Here is a 21,463-nt window from a genome sequence, read left to right as displayed (position 1 = left end):
AAATCACTATCAGTTGTAAAAAATTAACTAAATTTGAGTTGCAAATTTCAAACTCTGAATGCTAGCTTAAGATATTCAGATTTTAACTAAATTAAATTCCTATAAATTTAATAGGCAAAAAGTGCCTAGGGGATAACCATAAAGATTGTCATCATACTTACTTAGAATCTTTCCCAGTGATCTAGAAGAGAGGATAAGCATCTTAGAAATTAACTATAAATTTGATAATAAATAAACATATTAAACACACCAGTAGAGACAGAAAAAAAATAATACCAAGGGTCAACATAAGCTAAATATAAAAATATATAATTATAAAAGTTAAATCAAATTGCATACTCATTTCTATAAACACCTTAGGAAATGTATGTCTGTCACTTCTTAGAGAGCTTTCGAAAGAAGGTTCACTTACGCTTTTTGCAAATATACTGGATTTAGAAGACGATGATCATAAGCCTTAAGCACTCTCAGCTTTGACTTCTGATTGTAGCAGATGAGAAAATTTATGAATGAAGTCCTATTTGTTTTCACTTGGAATAGGTTTCTTTGGATAAGCCACTATTTTCAAATCAGAGTAGTTCCACAGCAATCAGAAATTCTTTTCTATCTTCTGTCCCTTTTCCTCTATGGGTCATATGGGTTCTCTGAGTAGGCAGGGACATTCTTTTTTGGTTTGGTTTGTGTTTTCTTGTCTGTCAGTAAATACATGAATCCCTGTTATATTCTCTTCCTGAGAGAAGTAAGACCAATCATGAAAGAAAGGGAAAATGTATAAATGGACCCAGTAAATGAGAACATGTGGCAAAGTGCAAGGTAAAAGAGCAAGTGAAATTTATTGGGTTATACATTACATCTATTTTAATGCAAGGGAAATAGAGAGACACTTTCAATAGTTCCTGAGACAATGCTTTGATTATATGAACTTTATTCTTTCTTATTAATATCAGTATAATTTATAGGAGTTGAAGTCAACATGAATTAAAATTAGAGTGTTGAGGGTGAGTCCCTGATGTTCAGGAAGGAATGATTCATCTGAGTGTTAAAATTCATGTGACAAAAAAGATCATCACACTTTTCCATAGATATTCAAGTTACTAATCATAAATAAGGTTGTCCTTTATTAACACCCATTCATCCAACTTGTTATTAGTGTTAACAACTGGTTGTAATTGAGAAAAATGGAACTCTAGCATTATAGAATGTAGAATGGCAAAGGTTTTTGCTTTTTTTTTTTTTTTTTGACTAAGCTCTGACATTGGCTCATTTTTAGAATGGCAAAGTTCACAAGAATGAGAACAAATAGAGAGTGAAATGATCTTTTGAAAGAAATGGTAGCTGTGTCATCCCAGAGGCAATTAAATCTGATGAACAAATCACCAAATTGTACACGGTACACTGGGGATCAATCTAATCTTAGCAGGGGATTCAAAAGCCTGCGTTAGATGACAATAATTTGATTATTTTCTTTAAATATATAGTTGGCTCTTAAATTTATCCCCAGGTCTGTGTTAGATATTGATACTTACAAAAATTTAGTTATCAACTGAGATTGTTAAGATAGTAGGAAGTATGAATATGTGAATCTAATCTTGTTTTCCTTCAAATCAGTTCTTCTGTTTATCCATATTTGATTGGAATTGTCTTTTTCAAACATTTCTAGTTATATTTATTTGTATACACTGTTATTTGCAAAGACAATGTGATTTACACTTAGGTGAAAATATTTAATTTAAAAAACATAAAATTATTTAAATATAACTTTAAAAATACTATATATTTCTTAACTAGGCCTATCTTGGAAAAATAATAATAAATTTTAAAAATAATTGTGGTTTTGTGCTCTATTTTGTATTGTTTTTCATGTTGTTCAAGAGATTTGTATTTTTATCCCTATGAGTGAATCTCTGAGGGTGTTCCTGAAGCTTCAAAGCCCAAATACAGTTTTCATCAAAGACTGAAATCCAAACCTGAATGGAAAATTTCATCTTGTCAATTTCTCACATGATTTGTATTTAGTTTACCAAGGAGGTTTTAAGTGGCACATGAAATCATTGAAACAATAATTCCTGAAAAAATGCAATATGCATTATTTGTTCTGTCCTCAATAAGTGACTTTATTTACTACAATGTTTGGGAAGCCACGTTTCCTTACAGTTTTTCTCAGTCTCTGATATCTTGGGAACAAATATAAAGCCAACCTCATTAAAATGAGGAAACTTATGTTTATATATTCAAGGAGCTTTGGAACTAGAAACTCATTTTAGCCATGTTATTGACCAATATTAAGTAAAGTGGGAAGTTTTTTCTTAGATTCTATTCAAGTGAGTTTAATTACAATCTCACAAATGGACCTTGGATGAAGTATCATTTCAAATAAGATTCTTATTAGGCTACAACAACAGAAATAGGAATATAATGTGACCCACATGTCTAGTTTTAAATTTTCTAGCAGCCACACTCAAAAAGTAACAAAAAATGGAATTATTTTAAAAATTTAAACCAATATGTCCAAAATAGTACCATTCAATATGTAATCAATATTAAAAACTCTTGATGAAATAATTTTTATATCAAGTCTTTGGAATCTATTGAACAGCAGAGGATTAGAGTTTTAAAAAATATTTGTGTTTATTCTTTTTTTTTTTTGCTTGTTTTGATTTTTCTTCCAGTTTTATTGAGATATAATTGACATACAGCACTGTATGAGTTTAAGGTGTACAGCATAATGATTTGACTTACATACATCATGAAATGATTATCACAATAAGTTTAGTGAGCATCCTTCATCTCATATAAGATACAAAAGAAAAAGAAAAAAGGTTTTTCCCTTGTGATGAGAGCTCAGGGTTTACTCTCTTAACAACTCATATATAAAATACAGCTGCATTTAATTATATTAAGGTTGTTGTATGTTACACCCATAGTATTTCTTTATCTTATAACTTATCTTGTACCTTTTGACTACTTTCTTCAAAAATATATCCAAAAATACATAGGCAGAGCTCTTTTCACTAGTCACTGATGCTGTTCATAAATTGGTCACATGACTCTGTTTTCTTTGTTAAGACAAAAAAAGTGTAGAAACCATTCATGTAAGAGCAGAAAAAAAATAAAGCTCATTTCTCACTGCTGTTTCGTAACCATTTTCTTTCTTCCTTGGCATGTTTCATACATGTTATACTTCCTTCCCTGAGAAACTTTCTGGGAAATACAATGTAAACTCTCTCTTTTCCTTCGATAAAAGATTAGAATGCTTTAAAGGCAAATAATTTAACTTTTTAATAATTATGGTTTCCTAATAAGGTAATTACTTTCCATGGTGATACTCTAGGGAATGGAGGCAAGGAGCTTGCCTTCCTAACAAAGACTATCAGAACCACGTTGGGATTTTTGAAAGTGCATATTACCGTGTGCTCCTAATATTTTAAGAACCACTTGAGGGGCAGAAGTTGTTTAGAAGTAGGCCTCATTACATTAGGACTTAGTTTGGGGCTCTATCATTAAGAAAGCATGGTAAGAAGAAGGAATTTAGATACAAATAAAACTTTTTTTGCATGTTTTTGATGGGATGGAAATACATAGTACATAGAAAATCTTATGAACACTTATTTTGTTCCTCTCTAACTATCTATCTACCCAAATCCCATCTTCCCCCAAAGATCCTCCCTCCCCAGACTTGGAAACATCAAGAGCTGGGCTTACATAGGAGTTCACAAACCCATGATTTCTTTTCTTTTCCTTTTCTTTTTTTCCTTTTACATCCTCCTGCTCAATCTTGGTAGATCCCGGATAAGAGATGACCAATAGCTCATGTCTCCCATTCTCACCTTCTCTTTCATTTCTTCAACGTCACTTTCAGTTCTAAGCTTCCCCTCTCTTCTTCTTAAGCTGAAAATGTAATTCACTTCCGCCTGGAGTCATTTCCTAGGTGGAGGGGGTCTTTCTTCAAAACTTAGGTCTAGAAAATGGGTGATTTCTGACGAATGGATACTTTACAATGACATTTAATTCTCTCCTCTTACAGTACATGAAGTCATTACCCGGCCATTATATTCTCTGAAATATTTAAGAGAATAAGGTCTTAATGACTAAAGCGCTCTCCCTTATGGACCACACTGTTACACTGCGGGCATGTTAGGCACTCCTGTCTTAAACTTCCCCTGGCTCTGAGCTCTCCTCACCAAATTCAGGGATCTCCTTCCTTCCACTTGCATGACTATTTTCACTGCAGAGCTGAGTCAAGGGAAGGTGCCATAGCAGCACCACTCTGATCAATCAGTTCTGAATGTCTTAGATGGGTACACTGTTAGCTGACTTTGTTCCTGATGGTAAATTAACCATTTTTTCCTTAGCCCAAACCATACCCAGCAACAGCAAGAATTGTTCACTGCATAATTTATGTTAACACTATTCAAGTTCAGCTGATGTAATTTCTGGTTTCCCAACTGTGCCCTACAACCCTGGTGGCAGGTTGTGATGGTTTTATTTAATGAAAATTCAAAGGCAGAGGTCTTTTCACTGTTTCACTAATACTCTTTATAAGTTGGTCACATGACTCTCAGTTTTTGGTTGTTGTTAAGACAAGAAAAGGTATAGAAACCATTCATTTAAGGGAGAAAAAATTTCTAAATCAAAGCTCACATCTCACTGCCATTATTTAAACATTTTCTCTTCTCTCTTCTTTACTGCCATAAACACAACATACTCCCTTCCCTGAGAAGCCTTCTGGGAAATACACTGTAAGCTTTCTCTTTTCCTGGTTTTTCTCATAAGAAACACTCACTGGAGAGCTTATCTTTTCCATCCCTTCTCCTTCCACTTTTGGCCACAAAGTGGTGGTGATGGGGCAAAACCTGTGGGAACTCAGTCATTTTGCTCTCACTTTTATATACTATACCCAAAGCCAGAGGAGTTGATTTGAGAAGCTTCCAGACTCCTTAATGAAGACTCCTTACACCCCTATTAAAAAAGGACCTCAATGAGTTTGAAGTCCTTCTACATCTTTGGAGGTGTGTTCCTGTTATGGTTTCAATTGTGTCTTCCCAAAATTCATGTGTTTAAGTCCTAATCCCCAGTACCTCAGAAGGTGACCTTATTTGGAAAAAGAGTAGTTGAAGATGTAATTAGCTCACTTAAGATTAGGTCATACAGGAGTAGGATATTTGCTTCAGATGTTAATTGTTTTTTAAAGAAATGAAATGTTACAGATACAAATAAAACCTTGTCACCATTGATTCTTTTCTCTTTTCCTCTTGAAAAGTAACCATAATCTTAAAGTCACTGTGTACCGTTTAGTTTTATTTTTTAAATTAATGTAACAATCATCAAATCAATATATTTTTTTTAATTTTATTTATTTATTTATTTATTTTTGACTGTGTTGAGTCTTCGTTTCCGTGCGAGGGCTTTCTCTAGTTGCGGCAAGCGGGGGCCACTCTTCATCGCGGTGCGCGGGCCTCTCACTATCGCGGCCTCTCTTGTTGCGGAGCACAGGCTCCAGACGCGCAGGCTCAGTAGTTGTGGCTCACGGGCCTAGTTGCTCCGCGGCATGTGGGATCCTGCCAAACCAGGGCCCGAACCCGTGTCCTCTGCATTGGCAGGCAGACTCTCAACCACTGCGCCACCTGGGAAGCCCCCAAATCAATATTTATTGTTTTACCGTGTACCAGAAATTGTCCCAAGTATTTTACATCATGATGTCAATTCATTAAACTAGCAACTGTGGTATTCTCACCTTACCTATGAGGGAACAATTGTCTTAAGGAATAAGCAGCCATCTGAAGTCACACAGCCAGTAAGAGGTGTGTGACTGGAATTTGAACAGTCTGGCATGTTGGCTCCAGAGATCATATGTTTAAATGTTCCCTTACATAGTCTGGGCACATAGTACATAGTATGTACCTGTAAACCAATTATGGTACTATCTTAAGTTTTAGATGCTTATATAAATGGTAACATCCTGCAAGCATTCTCATCAACCTGCTTTTCACTTAACATTAATTTGGAGATTTATCCATATTTATACAAATAGCTCTATATTAGCTATTTCTTAACATGGCCATCAATGTTTCTGAGTGTTGTAGATTTCTACACCCTGGAAAAATGTCCCATGTGATTCAGATTGGGTGAGTAAAGTGAAAATATGAAAAAAGAGATCTTGTAGGACATCAGATTCATTCTCAGACAGAACAATAGGAAGGTGGTACACATAAAATATGAGGATGTGGACATTATTCTATTAAAACTGACCAAATCTACATACACATCTCTTGGAAAGTCTTTGCATATTCTCAGGTACATGAAAAATATATTGAAGAACACTGCTATAGATGATCAGTAAGGTTCAGTATGGTCCAGCAAAGTTGCTGACAATAATCTATATATAAAACTTCAATCAGATGCATAAAGTTATTTACAGTAATGGCTTGTTATGAAGAATATTGTATGTAGTACTCTTGAATTTGGATTTAATTATCTGGTCAATGAATAAGCAAACTCAATTTATTGTTTCTGTTTTCTTTTCTTCCATTCATTTTGGTTCATTATTTGTCAATCACATTGTGTGGTGTATATTTAGAAATATATGCAAAATCATATTTTATATAGAGGATGCTTTTGGAGAGAAAAGAAACCAGACAAAACAGAACCACTTAGAAGATTAGTATAGTCACTCAGGCAAAGAAAGATTAGACATATACATATGGACAGTGGGGTTTGAAACTGGAAGATTTGAAAAAATGTTTAAAAATAAAAATAAGGGAGAGTGACAAGTTGTTTATGGTGAGAGTGCAGGAAGGAGTCATTAATAACTCTTAACCTTGCTAAAGAAATGTATCTGTGAGTCAGAGTTAATAATGCTTTAATGATGAATTGTGGGAGTTTCAAAGAGAGAGAGATTAGTGGAAGATTCATTATAATGAAATTGACTTTTAAGATGGATAAGTATATTTTTCGTACTTATGAATATTGTTGATCCTATTTTCCTTATCAACAGGAATCATGTATTATTTCTTATGACAAATGGTATCCATTGTATAGAGCTGAGAAACTATGGAAAAATACAGGGAAGGAAACAAAAAATACCAGTATGCCTTAGAGATAACCTGCGATGCATGTGTATGGCTGTATAAGACATTAAAATCATACTGTGAACATATTATTTTAATGTTTAATATTATAAACAATATTATTTTAATTATAAAGTATTATTTAATGTTATAAACAATAATAGTTATATTTTATTATTATAAACATATTATTTTAATATGGTTGATAACCCAATTATTTGCCAATCTTCAATTACTGCACATATACAGAATTGAAATTTTGATTTGGTTTTACAAATGGTGCCAAAATGAAGAGTAAACAGCATTTTATACACACACACACACACACACACACACACACACAAAACGAGTTATAGTAGAATCAGAGAAAAAGCATAAGAAAGGCACAGAGAAATAATAAATATTTAAAGCATGTTAAACACTATAATTCCCCTTGAGCACAGAGATTTTGAAAGCTAAGAGAAGTTAAGACTGGAAAGAAAAGCTGACATACTATCATGATGACAGATGATGGAATTTGTTCCTCACTTGGTTATAAATATGAAACCAATGTAGTTGCTGAAATATAACTGGGTAAAATGAGCATTTACCTTGGAGGATTATATAAAGTGAATGAGTGGATAAAGGCTGAAAAAAATGAGGCCAGTTAGAACACTGAATAATCAAGGAAATAAGCATGAGAGCTTGAACTAGAATGTTATTTTTAAAGGAAGAGAGAAAGAACTGGAAGTGATTAGCATCAGTGAGAGAAAATGATAATGGTTGGATAGATATAAGCAAGAAAGGAATGTGAGGAATCAATGTTTCAAGCCTGGGAAACTTGGTGAATTTTGCTAAGTTTCTGGAGAAGAATCGTATTTAATGGGATAAGATGAAGTGTTCAGTTTGGGTTGCAATTTTCTGCTGCCTATGAGCAACCAATAGATATACCCTAAAGCTGAAGGACATGTGAGACATGAGCACAGAAGCATCATTAAAGATAGAAATAGAGACTCATTTAAAAGGAGGGAATGATAAAAATTTTTTTTAAATGGGGAAATAGAAGATTTTAAATTGTTAGGATTATAGAGAAAAGAGAATATGATCTATGCTAAAGCTTAATACATTAAATGTAGGACGTGAGTAAAGAGAGTTAATCATGGTATAAGGAATACTCACAGAGATAAATGACTTAAATGGTTCTTATATTTTAAGACAAAGTGGTTGGTCAACTATCACAAATACTGTGAGGAAATTTTGGAGGAGGAAGGACAGTTGGCCATTATATTCATGGTATATTTTACATTCAGCAAGACTTTCTTGATCAAATCATATGGAGGTGACAGTGAATCAGTGAAGGACTGACACTCAGGTGATCCTCATGAGATTTTTTATCAGAGACACAAGCATATAGCAAACTTAGATCCATTTGGGGAATGGTTACTCCACCTGAAGTAGTTAGGGTATTTCCATTTCAACCCCTTAATTAGTGTTCCATGTTTTGGAGTTTTCTAGAAGAAAACCAAATATAAAAACCAATTGTAAATGTTAAGATGCTTTTAGAATGGGCATCTGAAAATAAAATGTAGTTTTGAAGGACTGTCAAATCAATGCTTTGCACTGTAAGCTCTGCGCTGTTACTTTATTTCAAGTTAAAAATTATTCTTAAAAAATTCTAAACACCAAGTTTAATAGAATTACTCTAATTATTTGAAAGATTTAGGTTTTATTTATAATACTTTAATATTATATTATATTTAATTTAAATTTTTGAAGTACATATTAATCATTTAAATGAGGAAAGTACTGAAGAACACATTAATTTAAAAAAATATTCCAACTTACTACTAACTTGTAATTCGTTATTAGCTCTAAGTCTCCATTATTAACTTATGAGTTTGAATACTGTGAAATCAATGTCACTAACATGGAAGATATTTAGGCTGAATTAGGTTGAATTAGGTTAAATTTTTCTAGATCATACCTCTAGATGAAAATACAGTAGATTAAAATACAGTGTTAGTAATTAGGAAACTATATTATTTAACAGATAGGGTCACAATATAATATTAAATGTACCTTTACAGTGCAACCACTCTAGAAATGGTTTGGCAGGTTCTTATAAAGTGAAACAGACACTTACTATAACACCCAGCAATCTAATTTTTAGATATTTAACCAAGAAATTAAACTTTACGTTCAAACAAAAATCTTTCTGCAAATTTCAGAGTCGCTTGATTCATTATCATCAAAACCTGGAAAAGTCCTTCAATGGGTAAATAAATAAACTGTGATAAATCCATGCAATGAAATACTTATTCAGCAATGAAAAGGAACAAACTGCTGAAACATGCAACATGAATGAATCTCCAGTACATTATGCTAAGTGAAAAGGCCAGATTCAAAAGGCTACAGCCAACATGGTTCCAATTATATGACACTCTTGAAAATGAAAAAAACTGTAGGAAGAGAAAATATATAAAAACAGATGAGTGATTATCAGGAGTTGGAGGTGGGTGTAGGTGTTGAAACACAAAAAGGCAGAGTGTAATATTTTGGAGAGGTAGAACAGTTGTGTATCTTAACTGTGGTGATGCTACACTTCTGAATACATTTTTCAAAACTCAGAAAACTGTACATCAAAAGGAATGTTTTACTGTATGTAAATTAGACTTAAAAAACAATTTTTCTCTTAAATTAGCCCATCAATTGCTAAAATTTTTCTTTAAGAAAAAAATACTACACTTAAAATATCTACACTGGTGTCTGACTTACTTCATCCAGTATGACAATCTCAAGGTCCATCCATGTCATTGCAAATGGCATTATTTCATTCTTTTTTATGGCTGAGTAATATTCCATTGTATATATGTACCACATCTTCTTTATCCATTCATCCATCAATGGACATTTATGTTGCTTCCATGTCCTGGCTATTGTAAATAGTGCTGCAATGAACATTGGGGTACATGTGTCTTTTTGAGTGAAGTAAGTCAGACAGAGAAAGACAAATATATGATATTGCTTATATGTGGAATCTAAAAAAAATGGTACAAATGAATTTATTTACAAACAGAAATAGAGCCACAGATGTAGAAAACAAACTTATGGTTACCAAGGGAGAAGGGAGGGGAGAGATAAATTGGGAGTTTGGGATTGACATATACACACTACTATATATAAAATAGATAACTGATAAGAACCTACTGTATAGCACAGGGAACACTACTCAATACTATGTAATGACCTATATGGAAAAGAATCTAAAAAAGAGTGGATGTATGTATATGTATAACTGACTGACTTTGCTGTACAGCAGAAACTAACACAACATTGTAAATCAACTATACTCCAATAAAAATTAATTTAAAAAATGATGACTTAAAAAAATATCTACATGATGTATCATAAGGTATATGTTTAAATGCCTGTATTTTAACAAGCTCGATTTAATGTTAGCAGATATGTAAAGATTTTAATACTAGTAAATACAAATTTGTGGTCATTATGTCAAAGGTAGTAACTATTGTTTAAGAAACCATGATGTGACACAGCAGGAAGTAGAATATTTACAGTTAGAAGGAAATGAATTTACATCCCAGTTCTGAGGCATAGTTGCTATATGTCATCAAAAGAACTATGCTGCCTTTCTGGGACTCAGTTTCCTTGGAAATGGGGTTAAAATACTCACATGCTTTATTTATTATAATAATTAAATGAGATAATGCTATCCAACACCCTCAATAAATTTTTTTGCTAAAAATCATTTCCTCCCTTTTCTTGAAAATTATTTCTGAAGAGATTTTTAAATCCCATGGGATCATAATTTATTGGCAATTTTTACATATGTTTTTCAAAGAAGTCCTGGAAATATGGGCTAACATATAATATTTATGCCAAAAAGTCACTTGCAGCACACAGTTTGCTCAAATATAATTTAAGTTTCAGTAATAGAAACTTAAATATACTCTTTAAATGACTATATACAATCATAAACAGAGATTTCTGATCTCAAAAAAATATTTTTCTGAAACTACATTTTTTTTATTTTCAGTTCTTTATTAAAAGGAAAAGGACCACTAAATTTGATTAAAGGTCTGCATTATTATCGTAAATGGAAATATATATTTTCTACAGGAAAATACAATTATTTTATGTAATACTTACAGCACTGCATTCATGGAGTGTGAAATGTTTCAAAGGAGGAGAGAAATGGTAGGAGATAAAGTCGAGGAGCTATAAGAAAGAAAGGCTCAGAACATGGTGGACATTGGTGGCCATTTTAAGTCATTTGTCTTTATCTCTTTGAAACACTGGAAGCCAGTGTATTACAGACATTTCAACAAATGAAAGACACTGTTTATTTATTTATTATCACACCAGCTGCCTTGTTACAAGTAGATTGTAGGGGAAGAAGGACAAAAATCAGAAAGGCCAATTAGGAGACTGCTATAATAATTCAGGTGAGAGAAGGCGGTGCCTTGACCAGGAAGGCGTACAAGATTAACCAATTACTGAGGGGAAATTACATGGACTCCATAGGGAAAAGTTTTGTAGTACTTGATATGGGAGAAAATGTAAGGGAAATGAAGAGAATAGAGAAATATAAGGGATAGAGAGATAGGAGTTATAAAAATACTAGATGTTTGCACGTAGATAAGTAACAAAAAGGAAAAATAAGACAAGGGATACTAAGACATATTATGCTATAAAGGAGAACTAAAAATATGCAGAATGAGTTTCACAGCGAATGTCACTACAGGGAATCTGCCTACCATAAATAAAACCGATGGACTCTCTTGTCCAGAGACATGGCTCCAATCAGGTCCAGCTGTCAGAGTGGCGTGACTCCCAACAGTGTTGCCAGATTCATGGGCCATTAGGACCAACCCAAAATGGCTGTGAGGGTTATTCTGAGAATATAGAAAGTTGCCAGAAAACAGTAGCGAAGTATGATTTTCCCTGAAGATTTCCAGAGTGAGTTTTGCAAAAACTTTTGAATCGCTGTGAAAATATACTGAACAATGTTCTGTTCTGTTTCTGGTTTGAACCCCTTGAGACCTATAGGAATCGCTAACAAGCTCTTAACTGTCTCCATTGACATATCATTTTTAGAAAGACCAATTTGTTGCATCCCTGGGCAATGTACTCTATGCAAATAACTCTATTTTATGTTTCTTTTCTAATTTGTCTCAGCAGAGCCTGAACTACTGAAGTTCTTTGGCCTCCATCTGATAGAAATAGGAAAGTCAAGACGCTCTGTCTGTTTCATATTCAGTTTTATGATGTTTTCTAGTGAAAAGTTAAGGCTATTTACAGCTGTTATACTGTACAACTATTGCAGCTATTTATGGTTAATCTAGAGATTTTAAACAAGTGGGCTATTTGATATTTGTAATATATTATAATTGTATGTAATGTTTATCTCCATCATTCCTATAACCTTTCAATTTCTGTTTTAAACTCTTGGATGAAAGGTAAAACACAATCTCAAATTAATGATTTTTCTAAAAATTAACGATAATGGAGGTATTCTATGTCAGAATATACAGAAATTTTAAGGAAGTGACCAGACAAAATTTTATTGCCATAAAACTTTTTTGTCAAAAAAATTAAAAATGTAAATGAATGAAATTCCCAGCTCAAAAAAGATGGAAAGAGAAAAGCAAGTGAAACAAAAGAAAGAAGAAAACAGTAAAGAATGAAGACAAAAGCAAAAATCAAAATAGAGACTGGGAAACAGCTAATATATAATTACTAACTGAAAATGATGTTTTTTGGTAAAATTCACATAAAAAGGCCAATCACTAGATAACTTAAGGGAAAAAAGAAAGCATAAATAATAAAAATAAGAAAGGACAGAGGAGAATTAGTCATTAAAATGGAATACATTTTTTTAAAAAATCTTAAGGTCTCTCTGCATATAATTGAAAAATGAAATGGTAATTTCCTAGAGAAATATGATTTGCCAAAATTCACCCTAGTATAGATCAAAAGCCTAAATAGGATAATTTCCATATAACAATAGAGAAATTTATCAAGAAACTTTCTTAAGAGAAATCATCCAGCTCAGATGACTTCAAAGGAAATATCAAAATAGCAGAGGTTAGATCATCCCAAAAGTTTGCTTTTCAAACTTTTCCAGCTCATAGAAAATAAAGAAAAACTTTTAATACTTTTTGTGAAGTAAATATAGCAGTTATACCTAAACCTGATAAAGACAGTTAAAAATGAAAATTACATACAAATATCACTTACTAGTATTGATTCAAAAGTCATACAGTTATTAGCAAACAGAATGCAATACCTCATTAAGAAACTGATATGCCATGATCAAGTGGAATTTATTCTAGGATTACAATGTTGATACAACATTAGGAAGTCCATCAATATAAATCACCATATGCGTCAGATCGTCAAGAGCAACCCCTGGTTGGATGATTTGCTAGGAGTATCCCCAGAACTCAACATGTAGTCATATTCATGGTTATGATTTATTACAGTGAGAAGATAGAAAGCAAAACCAGCAAAGGGAAAAGACAAATGGGGCAAACTTCAGATGAAACCAGGTGCAAGTTTCCAAGTGTCCTTTCCTAGTAGAGTCACACAAGCTAACCTTAATTCCCTCAGCAACAAATCTTGACAATACATGTGAAATATCTACCAGAGAAGCTCATTGCGACCTAATGTCCAGGATTTCTGTGAGGGCTGGTTACACGGGCACCCTCTGCCAGGAATGTATCAAAACTCCAAACACCTAGAAGGAAAGAAGGGAGTTCAGTGCAAACCACATTGTTTGTGCAAACAGTTTAGGCACAGTGAGCCACTCTTAGTCATTAGTGTGACTCAAATATATGAAAAGTTTTTCAACTTCACTTCTAATAAGGGAAAAGTATATAAATAAATTGTGATAATATTTTTCACTTAGAAGACTGGCAAACTTTAGATAGATTATATGGATGGATAGATGATGAGAGAGAGAGAGAGAGAGAGAGAGATTACAGTTTACTCTGTGGTGGGGCTGTGTAGAAAAAGACACTCCCATAAATTGCTGAGGGATGCCAATTTGCACAAGCCTAAGGGAGAGAATCAGGTAATAGCCAACAAATCTACATGTTACCTTTTGACCCAGTAACCTCACTTCCACAAATTTAACCAGAAAATATACCCTTATTACGTTGCAGCATTATTTGTAATTTAAAAGCTGCGGGAAATTAGATCAATGTCCAAACATAGGCAATTCGTTTTATTAGTGATATATGTGTGTAGACATATGGTGTACTGCGCAGCTGTAAAAATGATAAGAAACATCTTTTTTGAGCTAATATAGCATATTTATATGTGACATATTTTAAGCAGAAAATGTATCAGAAAAGATCTAGAAAATGTTTTGTTAAAAAAATAAAGGGAGGGGTAAGAAAATAGTTGTGTCTCCTCTCTAAAAAGAAAAATAGGAGTACTAAACCAGAGTTCCAGAGGATTGGTTACCTCTAGGGAGATGAATGGGAACATAGTGGAAAGAATAGAAGGAATGAAAGGAGGTCATGTTGTGTCAGTTCTATGTATGTACATTATGGTATGGGTCTGATTATTCGAACTATGCCGACACTTTAGGTGGGGAGGGTGGAGAGAGAGAGGGGAATAAAAATAGTGAACAATTCTGGTAAAGGTACCATAAAATGGAATTCAAACAGAAACAGATGGACCAAACTGAATTTACATCAGTGACTTAACCACCCTCACCCTGAAGTGGGAGAAAGAACTAACCCAAGTAAACCTTGAGCACTGTATTTGGAATTTGTGCCCTCAAGTTAAACACAAACAACATTTTCAGCAAGTACTAAACTATAGTTAGTAGGATTTTTTGGTAGAAATCGTTTCAATAATTCTGAAACGTTTTTGTGCATTCTAAGATTGAGCAAGCAGTTAAATATATTGCAAATGATGGAATCATTTTTCTTACTGTTATGATTCTGTCCTAATTCATTCTCTCTCTCTTTCAATCTCTTCTGTCTCCCTCTCTTTCTCTGTGTGTGTCTCTCTGTCTTCCTTCTTCCATACCATCTTTTTCTTTTTATTATATTTGAACTTTGAGAAACTTTTTTCTTTGTCTTATATGATTTTATTGGTTAGTTTTATTGTATTGCATATTTTATTATTTCTGTGGAATATTATCTCTATTTGCCTTTGCAAGTCTTGTCTTCTATGACAAAATTATGTTTTTAAAATTAAGAAATTGACATTTTTAAGCTCTATAAACAAGGTTATTTTCTATTTATTCTATTAGTTTTATCAACGCAGCAATTACATGTTCTTCTGGCTTTTTTTTTTAAATACAACTTTATTGGCGTATAATTGCTTCACAATGTTGTGTTAGTTTCTGCTGCACAACAAAGTGAATCAGACATATGTATACATATATCCCCATATCCCCTCCCTCTTGAGCCTCTCTCCCACCTCCCTATCCCACCCCTCTAGGTCGTCACAAAGCACTGAGCAAGATGAAAAGACAACCCTCAGAATGGGAGAAAATATTTGCTAATGGCTTTCTTTTAAACTATTCTGACTCCTTAAGCAGCTAGCGAAAGCATGTAAGATTGCTTAACACACAAGAAAGTCAGTATATGAGTGTTCATTTAGCAGGGGTAGATTGATTGGCAGAGGGAAAAAGATACACAGTGAAAAACAGGAGGTTTGCCACAATACCTTTGACAGGTTGGGGGCATCTCTTGTGAAGAGTACTGAGGTGGCCTCCATTCTCAAGGTTAAGCAGAGATGGATGTTCCTTACCCCAGCACTGCAAACCTTCTTATGTATTGGTGGAGTCAATGAAATAAATTGATTATTCCAGTACTGTGTGCAAGTAGGTAATGATAGACTGTCTCCTAACTTATTGATCTGGCAAGTCACGGGACATGAAGTCTTCAGCATGGGCTCCATTATAGAGTCAAAATTGTTTCCAAGTCACTGAGTTTGCATCCAGTTTCACCCCCACTTTCTCAAAACATTACAAATAATAGCATCCCATGCTACAAACTTTTCTCAAAGACTTGAGAACTGAGTTCTACATGGTCTCTTCTGCATATTCTCACAGTCAGCAGTGATGATTCAAATATCGAGTTCCATTTAGCAGTAATTGGGAAGTAAGAAGATCAACAGCATGCAAATAAACAAAAACCCTTTGCCATCTGAAAATTCATTAATTCACTCTTTAACTCAGAAATGTATTTTATGTGTTTACTTTGAGCAAGGAAGTGTTTTGCAATCTAGGGATAGAGCAAGAAAATACTTAGGAAATACATCTGCCCTCTTGAAGCTTAGTTTGTTAGTAGGGGAAAATAGACCATTAAAAATAATTAAAATATATAATATTTTGACTAATGATAAGTGTTATGGAGAAAAAGCAGAGAAAAGGTTATGAAATACAGGGTGGAAGGGATATGTGGTCAGGGAAAGCTTCACTAGGAAGTGACAATTGAGAAAAGACTTGAAGGAGAGGAGGGGTTGAGTATGCAGACCCTGAGAAGGAGCAGTCTTTTAATGAACACCTGGGTCAAGGAAGAAAGTAAACTTGAAATGAGCAAAATTCTAGAAATTAAAGAAAGAATGAAGTTTCTTACATAATCCATGGAATGTAAGTGAATCTAAGTTTATTTTTTCTTATTAAAAAAAGAGGCAAACAAATTAAGCTTAATAATATGAAATATAAGACTAGGAGGATGCAATGAGTTAAGCTAAATAGTAAACTTAATGGAACTTAAAAAAAAGGCTTAAAGCCAAATTAAAGTAGTGTTATCTATAGATAAATAAAATAGACAAATAACTAGTAAGTGAGTAAAGAAAAAGTAATTAAACCAAAATAGGCTGAGAGGAGAAAGAATATGTAATCACAACAGAACAAAGACTAAAAGAATCATAGTTAACACTTGGAAATTTAGAGAAAATGGATAAAGTTCAATAAATGACTAAAGTTGATGCAAAAAGATGTAGAACACCTAGACATACAATAATAACCATATTCCCTATAAGAGAAACTTCTGAAAATATCCATTAGTAAATAATGTACCAGGCCCATGTGATTTGGGGGAAGTTTTAATTAAGTTTCATAGAACAGAAATATTCAATGCTATAGAAATGTTTATAGCTCACAAAAAATTATCAAGCCATTATTAGAGTAACATCACAGCTTGACAAACATCATACCTAAAATGTACAGAGAAGTTTTAGTTATAAATTTAAATACAAAGAATGATTAAAGTAATAGCAAACTGAAGTCAATAATGTTTAGATAAAATAATTCACCATGATCAACTAAGGTTTATTCCAAAAATGCACATTTTTTTTTATTCCAGTGACCTAATTTATACAAACTAATCAGATATGTTATAAACACAAAGTTAAGTGCATGAAAAAAATTTGATGAATTTGAACAAATATTTCAAATAAAAATTTAAGTAAAATTGGACTATAAGAAAAATGCCCAAATATGGTAAAAATCTTTACCAAAATTTGATTGCACACATCATAATAAAAGTAAAGCACTCGTCATGAATATCAAAACCAGGAATAACATAATTGTGACTCTTTTCCATACAATATTTTTAGCATATTCTAAATGTTCTAGCCAGGTCATTAAGAATAGAAAATGGAATTAGCAACATAGAAACCATATAAGAAGAGAAATTATGAAGACCAAATCTTTAAAGAACTAGAGTAGCTAGATGCAGATTAAATATTTTCAGATAACACACATTTCTCTGTGTCCCCAACCACCATGTTGGCTACTCTAGGGATACTTATATCTCTCCAGGGGATATCTCATAGACTTCAGCAGTATGAATTAAATACACAAGATTAACGGAAGGAAGAAGAAATCTCTGGAAGTCATGAAGCAGGTTATAGGACTAGGATAATGCTACACCTAAAAGCAGGAGTAGTCTTTTATTTTATGTGAAAACATTTCAGGATATGGTTTCAATATAGCTACTCCTACATTGAACGCTAAATCTAAAAAAAAAAAAAAAATTAAATATTTAGATAATTAAAGATGCAACTTTTGTCTCAATTTTCTGCATCTTTCAAACCAGAATTTTTAAGATAAATCTGAATTTCCCATGTCTGTAAAGATATTTACTCCTTTAGTTGTAAATAAAATTTCATAACTTAAAAAAAATCTTCTTCCTAAAAATGTAAAAGAAAATATAAAACAATTCAACCACATTGATTCCGTTTCATTTTGGCATACCAGAATCTACATATAAACCCAGTTTTTTTATCATAGTGTTCATAGTATTCTGATATTTTCAATTTACCTACACTAAAGCACTTTTATTTTTCTATATGTTCCTGTTAATTATGTTTAATGTATGCATAATATCTCATATAGTGTTGGTGTATGATGATTTAACACTTTGTTAGATTATTTCTAATGTTTAAATTTTATTTAATATTTACTATAGAGTGACATCTTTGTGATAGTATATTTTTTATTTCTATTGATTATTTCTTCAAAAGTGGAAAAAAGAATAATGATAATTTATTGAATTATTAATATTACATGAATAAGTTAATAACTGTATCAATTAGAAGGAACATCTTATGAATCTTGTTGCATAATTGCATTTTGTTTTACAAAAATGCTGTACAGGTTGTAAATCCTTCTTGTAAGGAATATGTATACTAATTTCACTGCACTATTTCTTAAATTAGAGACTTTTAAAAATTTTAACTTTTTAGTCAGAATAAAATAATATCTCGATTGTGTTAATTTGCATTTTATTATTAGTGTTGACGAGCATCTATACTCTTTACTTTCATATTCTTTGGGATTGAGAGTTACTTTTTAGTTGTTTATAATTATAGGTAGGAAAATTAAATATCTAATTGCATTCATCTAAAATCAGTTGCATTTTTCCCAGACAAATGAATTATTAAAGCAAAGACCATTCAAGGCAAAAATGATCTGTAATACTACTTTTAAATGCATTTAATTTAGTTCCTTGTGCATTTGTTGAGTTTTTACTTCTTAGTGTTAGAGCATAAAAATGTTTCATATCAAAGGAATGTATGTCTCCTTGGGATTAGATTCTTTAAAGAATATGACACTTTAATGAGTATGACATATGAGCCCTTACAAGCCTGATTTTTAGCAGATCAAGTTAAATTAAATAATAGAGACAAGTACCGTATGGTAAGCTCCCTAGGAGAAATTACAGTACACTGCTGCTTTTATTATAATGATTTCTCATGCTCATTCTTATGTGAAAGAAATGGACATGAAGAATCATTATGAGTAAAGAAAAAAGCATGTTAGAGAGCTTTACTAGACTTAACTAAACCTATCCTCTTTCACTTATCTAATTTAAGCATTTGTGAAGGGCTAATATGGCTAGAATATATATTAAAATCATATGCAATATAAAAATCCTCTTGGTCTTATACCTCTGGTATTTCCAGCTCATTACCTCCCGGATTGTTTTATAAAATATTATAGAAACCTGCTTTAAAAATACAGAAGACCTTTGTCTGGCTTTCAGTAACATTACCTGTCTCAATTGATATGAATCTCTTTCCCAGCCTTTCTTCTACCAGACTGTGGACTCAAAACACTCCAAACCTCCTGTCATTCTCTGAATAGGTTATGCCTCAAGTCTATGCATTTTTCAGATTCCTCTTCTTAGAATGTCCTTTCCCATCTGTATTTGTTTTCTGTTGTTACTCTGACCAACAACCACAAACTCGGTGACTTAAAACAATACAAATTATTATCTTACAGTTCCAGAAAGGTACCCAGAAATGCAATCATAAGCAGAGAGGCATTCTACAAGTTGAGAGAATGGAAGAAGTCACTAGCATCTTCAGCAGGGCTGGGTACCACTGGCATTTCCCGAGACTGCGACCTCAGAATGGCCCTTTCTTTTTTCAACCCCTTCCCAAAGGAATACTCTTCTCTTCATCCCACACCTTGGACATGAACTTCTTGCCTGAGGACTGAAAAGACTAATTAGATTAGCTATGGAAAACCAAGAACTATCAAATTTTTCTCAGAATACCAGTCTATTATTTCAAAGGAGTTAATTTCAAAAGGAAAATCAGTCGAGCTTGAAGAAACAATGTACATGGATCCTACTGGTAAAACTAGAACTTGGGAAACTTTGAAACACATAACTGGGAAGGATAGTCAGCTGATGGTGTGGTAGTTATCCCAGTGCTGCAAAGAACTCTTTATTATGAATGTATCATTCCAGTGAAACAGTTCTGACCGCCAATGGGGAGCTACAGCCTAGAATTCCCCACAGGTCTCACAGTCAGTAATGAAAGCCCAGAAGCAGCTGCTCTTTGGGAGCTTGAGGAAGAAACTGGCAATGAAGGTGACGTTACTGAATGTTCTTTAGCTGTAAGTATGGATCCAAGTTTGTCAACAGTACCACATACACTGTGGCAATAACTGTTAATGGAGATGATGCTGAAAATGTAAAACCTAAGCCAAAGCCAGAGGATAGAGAATTTGTGGAAGTAATTTTTTGCTAAAGAATGATCTCTTGAAGAGATTTGATACTAAAGTGACTGAAGAACATCTGACGGTGGATGTCAGAGTCTTTTCCTATGGTCTCGCGCTGAAGCATGCAAACATGAAGCTGTTTGAAGTTCCCTTCCTGAAATTTTAGGTGCAAAGATCAGTGGCCATGTTTTTGTAAATGAGACCACCGGGGCCTCCTTTACTAAGACTTTGTATTCAGCTTAGTTTAATGTCGATTTGAAATTAACTTTTCCATACAATATAAGCAACACAGAATGCAAAAAAAGAAAAAAAATCCTCAAGTGCAGTGGTAGCTGAAACAATGACAGAACATAAATATTAGTCTCTGAGAAGAAACCAAAATGATGAGATCATATTCGAGAAATTATTTGTTGAATCTGGCTCAATGCTAAGCTAGCACTGAGAACACAGCAGGAATGGGAAGGATGTTGGATGCTAGGAGACAAGGAGGTATATGCTTCTGAAGTGAAAAGGAAGCCAATGGGAATGACAGACACCTGAGTCATTCTAGGATTTTTGCATAAAATAAAGTTGATGAAGGACAGGAACAGGGCTATACCTTCAGCTTGGGTGTAGGAAAGATACCCAGAAACCCAGTCATAAGCAGCGAGACATTCTACAGGATGGGAGAGTGGAAGAAGTCACTGGTATCTTCTGGAGTTATACAAGAGTAAACACATATTCCAAACATTGTCTTACGTATGGATGCTCTCAAAGCAGTGATTGTCCTTGCTATAAGCAATGATCTAAGAAAACATTTACCTATAACAGGAAGCCTTGTAGACAATTTAGACTTTTGAGAAAGACACCCTAATTCATAGAGTGCTACTTTTGAATGACATCTGGGATTGCCTCTTAGACTTGAAACCTTTTTCTA

The 21,463-nt window shown here is 33.2% G+C and overlaps 1 pseudogene; it reads left to right on the top strand.

Moving 5' to 3' along the window:
- Window positions 1-20,060: 20,060 nt before the first annotated feature.
- LOC132371431 (ADP-sugar pyrophosphatase-like) lies at window positions 20,061-20,713 on the top strand (annotated as a pseudogene).
- The last annotated feature ends 750 nt before the right edge of the window (window positions 20,714-21,463 follow it).

Source organism: Balaenoptera ricei, chromosome 9 (genome assembly GCF_028023285.1).
Source record: "Balaenoptera ricei isolate mBalRic1 chromosome 9, mBalRic1.hap2, whole genome shotgun sequence".
Classification (NCBI taxonomy): Eukaryota; Metazoa; Chordata; class Mammalia; order Artiodactyla; family Balaenopteridae; genus Balaenoptera; species Balaenoptera ricei.
The sequence above is the reverse complement of the archived record's forward strand: the minus strand, read 5'-3'. Positions and strand labels throughout refer to the sequence as shown.